Consider the following 9,559-nt stretch of genomic DNA (forward strand, 5'->3'; position numbering starts at 1 on the left):
CACCTGTTGTTTGTGACTGAGAGGCCTTGGCAGAGAAGAAAGAATAGAACACGATTCCTGGTTTTTCAGTCTGTGTAACTATCACTGCCAAAGAAAAAGCCCAGGGTGTTCATATGGTTTTGTGAGGAAAATTCATGAGTCTGGTTTAGACATACTGAGTTTGGCAACATGAGACAAAAGTAAAGCCTTAATAAGGAGGTGGAATTGCACACCAAACCTAGGGTAAGCTATTTACTGGATATGAAAAACTGGTAAGTCATTTCTTGATGAAATTGGGCTCTGAGGACATCAAGGCCTGGGATCTGACTACATCAAACTCTCCTTGGAAAGCAGACACCACAAGGCATCCCTTTCTACATGCATGCATGCACACACACACACACACACACACACACACACACATGCATATATACACACATGCTTCCCTGTTCTGAATTCTGAAAAACTATTATATTCACAATGCTCAGTCCTGTCCCCACTTGAGACAGCATGTACAGTATTCAATGACATTCCTGGCAATTTAAGAATTCCTGATGGCTTCCATGGGGCGATTAGAAGTCATCCCACTGCCCTCTGTAACTTCTAGTCCCTTTCACCTTCCAGGAAGTCTTTGAAGCTTCCTCTGTTTGGTTTATTTTTAGGTTCCCATACTGGTACCCACTGATGCCGGAACTTGACCAAACTCAATGTTATAAGGCCCTACATTGTAGACATTGACCAGGTCATAGTGAGGAGCTGTGTGGCTGCCTATTCCAGTCCAGCTCCTCTGAACTCAGCATTCAGAAGGAATGCCAGGGGATGAGAATGTGGAGGAGGGGCAGTGGGGATGACACATCTGCATCGGTAGAGCTTAGACTGATCCCTAAGTACTACCATGCATACAAGTATGCCTTCCCCCTACATACTGTGTCTGTGAGATAACAGAGCTTTATACTGAGGTCAAAGAGAGCCTGGGAAGCACATTCTAGAGGGAACAGACTTATAGCAAAGAAGGCAGTGCCAGATGTCTGTGACCTACAGAATCTGAGATGGAAAAGCCCTGTCAGAATAGCTCTAGGAACCCTTGAAAGCCAGCTAAGAGGCTTTAAAAAAATGCTAAGATTCCAAGCAATGTGTCTTCTTTTGTGACATCATAATAATCAGATTAATATATCAGATCTGCTGACTGCAAGACTGGAATATATTTGTCTTATTATCCTTTCTTTAATGCCATTCAGGCTGAATATTTCCTCTCCTTTGCTGTTACTGGTACATGGGAATTTAAACATTCTTTCCCTAATTTAACAAATTATATAGTATATAAGGAGTAATAAGGATAAATGAGAAGTACAGAGTCTTGTATTATATCTATCAGGCAAGAAATGTTGTTTCTTTATACCTTGATTTGAGTAATACATTTCCACTGGGGTCAGAAAGAATAGGGAATTTTACAAAATATAATGGAGTTCTTACTCTTCCCTTTCGTTTTCCTTCTGTTCTTGAGAAATTTAGCCTTTAAGTCATTAGGTAAGGTGTCTGTAGGTAGAGGAACTGTGGGGTGGGGGGGTCACAGTAGCCCATAATGGGCTGTCAAAACTCAAATAAAGAGTGGCAACTTGGTATGGTATGAAAACCAAGCAGGGTGAGGAGGGCAATCAGGAGAGGGGTAGTTCACCACCAGAAGTCAGAGCATAAGCAGGAGAGAAGCGAGTCCCCAAGAGTGCGGGGAAACTGGCATGGGGTCTAAGGGCCCAAGAGGGAGAGTAAGCAGTCTTCAGTAATAAGAGAGGATTTGTCATCAATAACTGAAACTGTGTACATACAGTGAGACTAATCACATAAATAAATACCAAAATAATGAGAGCCCTGTTTCTCACCACCAGAGAAGGGCATTACAAACACACAAAGGAAGAAAACAAAATGAATCCTGTGGTATTGGATTGGAATTAGAGAAATCAGAATGAACTCATAGCTTTCCATATACAAGATGGGTACACAAATAAACATAAAGGTAACTGTCTGTGATAATATATGCTCTTAGTTCTGTCCACTGGGAAGACCTGGGAGTATGATAACACAATAGCAATGAACACCCCTACTACCCAGATATTGGTTTCTAGACACCACTTTCCATTAAAACAAGTAAGGGCTGGTTCCAAGGCTAAGGAAGGGTAAATACACATTGACTCTAAAATGTACCACAAAGCAAACGATAGATAGATACATACATACATACATACATAGACAGAGAGATGAATGAATGAATGCATGAATAAATAAATAAATAAATACATACACAAAGAAAGAAAGCAGCAGACCAGTTTAAAAATGACATGTGCAACCCTATGTTTCTCACAGCGCTATTCACTATAACCAATCTACAATTATATGAGCAACATTGTTACTAGACTGCCCAGATCATCAAGTCCCCCCAACATACCCCATTACAGTCACTGTACATCAGCATAGTAAGATGCTATACTATCACTACGTGACTTTTCTGTACTATACTGACTTACCTGTGGGACCTCACCACAACATTATGTGAGCTAATCGTAATGACCCCTTTCCACCCTTCTCCCTCCCTTCCCAGCCAGCCTTCCTAGTCCCTTATCTTTTGGTAAATTTGTTATGGGGGTAATCTAGTAAACGTACTGTCACTCATGTAGTTGTAGACTAATGATAAATAAAAAATAAATATGTAAGTACATAAATGAATACATACATACATACACACATTAAAAATAATAGAATGCAGCAGCCCAGTTAATTAGAAACATTTGCACCCCTATGTTTATCACAGCACTATTCAAAATAGTCAAGTGTCCATCAGAAGATGAACAGTGCAGTATTATTCTGCTAGATGAAGAAAACAAATCCTACCATTTACAACAACATGGATGGAGATAGAAGGTATTATGTTCAGTGAAATAAGCCAGGCAGAGAAATACAAGTATCAAATGATTTCACTAACATCTGGAGATGGAGAAAGAAGAGAACCTGAATGAAAAAAACATCACAAGAAGTGATTCTACAGTGTCTTACTATGCTCATGGACAGTGACTGCAAAGGGGTATCTTGGGGAATCTAGTAAACATAATGTTACTCATCTAATTGTATATTAATGACAGAAAGATAGATAGGCAGATAGATAGATAGATAACAAATGAATGAATGAATGAATACATACATACATACATACATAAAGAAAGAAAGAATGCAGCAGCTCAGTTTAAGAAAGACATGTGCACACCTATGTTTATCACAGCACTATTCACAATAGCCAAGGCAAGTGTCCATCAGAAGATGTACAGTGGAATATTATTCAGCCATAATAAAAAAAAACAAATGCTACCATTTACTGCAACATGGACAGAGCTAGAGGGTATTATACTCAGTGAAATAAGCCACGCAGAGAATGAAAAGCATCAAATGATTTCACTCACCTGTGAAGTATCAGAAAAAAGAGAAAGAGTGAAGGAACAAGACAGCAGCAGACTCACTGAACCAAAGAAAGGACTCATGGTTACAAAAGGGAATGTGACTGAGGAGGATGGGTTTGAAGGGAGGGAAGAGCGGGAAAATGGGGCATTACAAGTAGAACACATAATGTGGGCAGGTGGCTGGCTTGGGGAAGGCAGTGTAACAGCAAAGATCAGTAGCGCTTCTACAGCATATTCCTGGGCTGATGGATAGTGACTCTTACGAGCTATGTGGTGGGGACTTGATAATGGGGGTAGTCTTGTAACCATAATGTTGCTCATGTAACTGTTTCGTACTGACACCAAAATAAAAAGAAACACACAGTACCTTGGCTCTGCATTGCATTTTCCCTAATGCTGTCAAGTTGGTCAACATCCACCTCACCAGAATCACATCTCTCTGCATATACATTCTGTCTCTAGGAAAGAGGCACCACTGTGATATCATGAAATCTTCAGGCAACAGTGCTGCTCTTGCAAACTCCAGCCCCAGATGGCGGGCACTACCCAGCTGTGGGGAGCTGCATCATCTTAGCAAACATTAGTGGTTCTTCCCTACATATATATGTATATATACTGACTTCACTCATCATTGGTCTATCAGAACAAAGAAAAAACTGGACGAGAAAACAGCAGCAGCCTCACAAAACCCACAAATGGAGTAAAAGTTACCAAATGGAAAGGGACTGGGGTGGATGGGTGGGAATGGATGGATCAGGGTGGGGGGAAAAATGGGCACATTAGAATTAGCATATATAATGTGGGAGGAGGGGCATGGGGTGGGCTGTACAACACAGAGAAGAGAAGTAGTGATTCTACAGTATCTTACTACACTGAAGGACAGTGACAGCAATGGGGTATCTTGGTGATGGGGGGACTTGAGTAAACATAATGTTACTCATTTAATTGTAGATTAATTATAAATAAATAGACAGATAGATATAGGTGATGAATAGATGATTAGATAGAAAATTAGATGATACATAGACTATAGAAAGATAGATAGATACATAGATACATAGACAAGATAGAATGCAGCAGCACAGTTTTATAGAGACAATGTGCACCCCTTTGTTTATCACAGCACTATTCACAATAGCCAAGCAAAGTGTCCATCAGTAGACACATTAATAAAGAAGATGTAGTACATATACATAATGGAATATTATTCAGCCATAGGAAGAAAACCAATCCTACCATTTGCAAACAACATGGATGGAGCTAGACGGTATTATGTGCAGTGAAGTAAGCTGGGCAGAGAAAGACAAGTACCAAACGATTTCACTCATATGTGGAGTATAAGAGCAAAGAAAAACTGAAGGAACAAAACAGCAGCAGAATCACAGAAACCAAGAGTGGACTAACAGTTAACAAAGGGAAAGAGACTTCGGAGGATGGGTGGGAAGGGACAGATAAGGAAGGGGAAAAGAAAGGGGGCATTACGATTACCATGTATAATGTGGGGGGGCACAGGGAGGAATGTGCAACACAGAGAAGACAAGGAGTGATTCTACAGCATCTTACTATGCGTATGCTCATGGACAGTGACTGTCATGGGGTTTGTGGGGGATACTTGGTGAAGGGGATAGCCTACTAAACATAATGTTCTCCATGTAATTGTAGATTAATAATACCAAAGTAAAACTAAATAAGTAAAATAAAATAACATAAAATGAAATGAAATAAAAGAAAACAAAACAAAACAAAAGAAAGAAAAAAAAGGATGCTGCAGCCCAGTTTCAAAAAGACACATGCACCACTATGTTTATCACAGCACTATTCACAGTAGCCATGCTAAGTGTTCATCAGTTGGTGTATAGGTAAAAAAGATGTGGTACATATACACAATGGAATATTATTCAGCCTTAAGAAGAAAACAAATTCTACCATTTGAACAATATGTATGGTGCTGGAGGTTATTATGCTCACTGAAATAAGCTAGGTGAAGAAAGACAAGTGCCAAATGATTTTCCTCATTTCTGGAGTATAACCACAAAGCGAAACTGAAGGAACAAAATAGCAGCAGACTCCGAGAAGTCACTAGTGGTTACCATAGGAGAGTGGTGTGGGTGACTTGATGGGGCGGAGGGGAGGGAGAAGGGGATGGAGGGGTATTATGCTTAGTATACATGTGGTGGGGGATCATGGGAAAAAACACTGTAGCACGGAGAAGGTAAATAGTGATCTGTGACACCTTCCTGTACTGATGGACAGTGACTGAATTGGGGTATGGGTGGAGACTTGATAATATGGGTAACTGTAGAAGCCACATTGTTTTTCATGTGAAACCTTCATAAGAGTGTACATTAATAGAACCTTAATAAAAATTTTTGAAAACCATGAAAAAAAATTGCATGATCATCTCAAGGGACACAAAAAACTCATTTGAGAAGTCCTTCAATATGTATTCATGCCAAAAACTCTCAACAAAGTACATATACCTCAACATAATGGCAGTCATATGTGGTAAGACAAAAGCTAACATCATCAATAATGTGAAAAACTGAAAGCTTTTCCTCTAAGATCAGCAACAAGATAAGGGTGCCACTCCTGCATTTTTATTCAATAAAATAGTGGAAGTCCTACCCAGAGCAATTAAGCAAGAAAAAGAAACAAGGAGCAACCAAATCAGAACAAAAAATCAAAACCATCATTATATGTATATGACATGCACATAAAACACTGAAGACTCAAAAAGCTGTTACAACTAACTGAATGCAGTCAATAATATTGAGAATGTAAAATCAATATACAAAACTCAGCTGTATGTCTACACACAAATTGTGAACTATCAGTAAGAGATATTAAGAAACTACTCCCATTTATAACTGCACTGAAAATAATAAAATGCCCACGAATAAATCTAACCAATGAGGTGAAAAAATATGTATGCTGAGAACTGTAAGACACTGATGAAAGAAGCTGAAGAATAGGTAAAGAAATGGAAAGAGTCTCTGCTCCTAGACTGAAACGATTATCATCACATACCACACAAAGCAATCCACAGATTCAATGTAACCCCTTACCAAAACCCCCATGGCATTTTTCATGGAACTGGCACAAACCAAAAATGCATATGGAACCATGGAAGTCTGAATAGACAAAGCAGGCATCAAGCTCCCTGATTTCAAACTGTATCAATAAAGCTATAATAATCAAAACAGTACAGTACAGACACTGAGATCCATGGAACAGAATAGAGAGCTCAGAGATAAACCCAGTCATACAGGGTTAACTACCTTACAACAAAGGAGCCAGGAATATACAGTGGGAAAGGACAGTCTTTTCAACAAATGGTTGGGAAAACTGCACAGCAAAATAACAAAACTGGATGATTATCTTACACCATACACAAAAAGCAACTCAAAATGGATCAAAGGCTGAAACATTAAGGCCTAAAGTCATGAACTTCCTCGAAGAAAACATAAGAGGGTAAGCTCACTGACACTGGACTTGTTGATGGTTTTTTGAATTTGACACCAAGAGTGAAAGAAGGCAACAAAAGTAAAAACAAAAAGTAGGATTCTATCAAACTAAAAGGGTTCTGTACAGCAAAGGAAGCAATCAACAAAATAAAAAGACAATCTATAGATTGAGAGAAAATATTTTCAGACCACATATCTGATAAGGGATTAATATCTAAAATATAGGAAGATTTAATGCAATTCAGTAGGGGAGAAAACCCACCAAACAACCCAATTACTAAATGGGCAGGGATGTAAATGGATATTTTTCCAAAGAACACATACAAATTGTGAACGGGCACATGAAAAGGTGCTACATATCACTAATCATCAAGGAAATGCAAATCAAAACCACAGTGAGATATCACCTCATACCTATTAGAATGTCTGTTATCAGAAAGGCAAGTAATACCAAGTGTTGCCGAGGATGTGGAGAGAAGGGTTGCCTTTCGGTGCATTGTTAGAAGGTAAATTGGTCCTGCTGCTATCTAAAAGAGTATGGAGTTTCAATAAAAAATAAAAAGTGTAACTACCACATGATCCAGCAATTCCACTTCTGAGTATTTATCCAAAGGAGGTGAAATCACAATCTTAAAATATCTGCTCTGCTCACTGCAGCATTGCTTCCAATAGCCAGGACATGGAAACAATCTAAGTGTCTGATGGATGAATGGACAAAGAAAATGTTGTATATATATATATATATATATATATATATATATATATATATATATATATATATATATATATGCACAATGTGATATTATTCAGTTACCAATAAATGGAAATTCTGCCATTAGTAACAACATGGATGCACCCTAAGTGAACTAAGTCAAATACTGTATGATATCACTTACATTTGGAATCTAAAACAAAACAGAACAAAAATGGGAGAATTCATACATATACAGAACACACCGGTGAATACCAGAGAAGGTGGGAGTGAGGAGGGGTTAGGGGGTAGGCACAATGGGTGAAGGTCAAAAGTTACAAACTTCCAGATACCAGATGCACAAGTCCTGGGATGTAATATACAGCATGGTGAATATAGTTAACAATGTTGCATTTGTATATTTAAAGGTTGAGAGAGTAGATATTAAAAATTCTCATCCCAAGAAGGAAAGAATCCTAGCTATATATAGTGATGGATGTTAACTAAACTTACTGCTGCAATCATTTCACAATGTATAACACATATATCAAGTCATTACGTAGTACACCTAAAACTAACACAATGCAATGTATTAGTACATCTCAATTATAAAACTATGAATGTTACAATCATCTAGCAGCACTTAAAAACTTACAAATGCAGGCGCACCCCTCGGGCTGTAGGCGCAGCATGGGTCGATGGCACCCTGGGGCAGACAGGCGGCCGCGAGGGGCAGGCGCGCCAGGCGCAGAGAGCTGTGAGCGGCCGCTCTCGCAGGGCCTCCACACTAGCTGTACCCTTCTGATGGGCGAAGGCTTTCAGGGAACTTCTACGGTGGCAGCGGCGGTGGTGGCGGAAGCGGCGGCGGGTCGGTGGGGGGGGAGGCGGTTCGCCGCAACCTGGGGAGGGAGGAGCGTTCGTCTGGGCGAGGCCGGGCAAGAGGCCTACCCTCGAGCGCCTCCCGAGCCCGCGACCGCCTCGCTCATCACGGCAGCCCCAGCCGCCCGTACCCGCTGGTCCCCGGCCCGGAGGTGCCCCGAGGTCGCCCTGGAGGCGTGCCCCGGGGGCGGGGGCTCGGCAGCCAAGGGGCCTCAGGGTATGACGGCAGGAGGTAGTCAGCGCGAGCGCCAGCGCAGGGGTTCGTCGGGGCTGGCGCGCAGGCGCCGTGGGAAAATGACCCCGGGGTCACCGCGCTGCGCTGCCTGATGGGGGAGGCCTTGGAAGCCCTGCGGAGCGATCAGGAAAGCGCGGCAGCTTGCAGGGACCGGCGGGACGCTGGCCGGGAGCTCACGATGCTGCAACTCTCGCCTCTTCGATCTTTTTTTTTCCCTGGGTCTCATCGTTATCTAGTCTGATATGCGCGGGTATTTTTTTTCAGGATCATTAGTCAACAATTATATGAGGAACATTATGGTTACTAGACTCCCCAGATCATCAAGCCCCCCCCCCATACCCCATTACAGTTACTGTCCATCAGCATTGTAAGATGCTATAGAATCACTACTTGACTTCTCTGTACTATACTGACGTCCCCGTGGGGCCTCCCACCCACATTATGAGAGCTAATTGTAATGCCTCCTTTCCACCCTTCTCCCTACCTTCCCAACCAGCCTTCATAGTCCCTTAACCTTTGATAAATTGCTGACAAGAGGAGTGTAGTAAACATAATATTACCCATGTAATTGTAGATTAATGGTAAATAAATAAATAGGTAGATAGATAAATAAATGATAGAATGCAGCAGCCCAGTTTTAAAAAGACATGTGCACCCCTATGTTTATCACAGCACTATTCACAATAACCAAGCTACGTGTCCATCAGAAGATGAACAGTGCAATATTATTCAGCCATAATAAAAGAACAAATCCTACCATTTACAATACATGGATGGAGATAGAGTGTATTATGCTCTGTGAAATAATCCAGGCAGAGAAAGACAACTATCAAATGATTTCACTAATCTCTGGAGAAGGCAAGAGAAA

The 9,559-nt window shown here is 40.8% G+C and overlaps 1 long non-coding RNA gene across 1 annotated transcript in view; it reads right to left on the minus strand.

Moving 5' to 3' along the window:
- Positions 1-8,721, minus strand: part of LOC140848343 (uncharacterized) — a 41,224-nt gene extending 32,503 nt beyond the window's left edge. Inside the window, exons 1-2 of the long non-coding RNA XR_012129067.1 lie at positions 8,233-8,721; positions 4-84 (exon numbers count right to left, since the gene is read on the minus strand). This is a non-coding gene — a long non-coding RNA (uncharacterized lncRNA). The remainder of the gene's footprint in view (positions 1-3; positions 85-8,232) is intronic.
- Positions 8,722-9,559: the final 838 nt, after the last annotated feature.

The sequence above is a fragment of the Manis javanica genome, chromosome 1 (genome assembly GCF_040802235.1).
Source record: "Manis javanica isolate MJ-LG chromosome 1, MJ_LKY, whole genome shotgun sequence".
NCBI classification, from domain to species: Eukaryota; Metazoa; Chordata; class Mammalia; order Pholidota; family Manidae; genus Manis; species Manis javanica.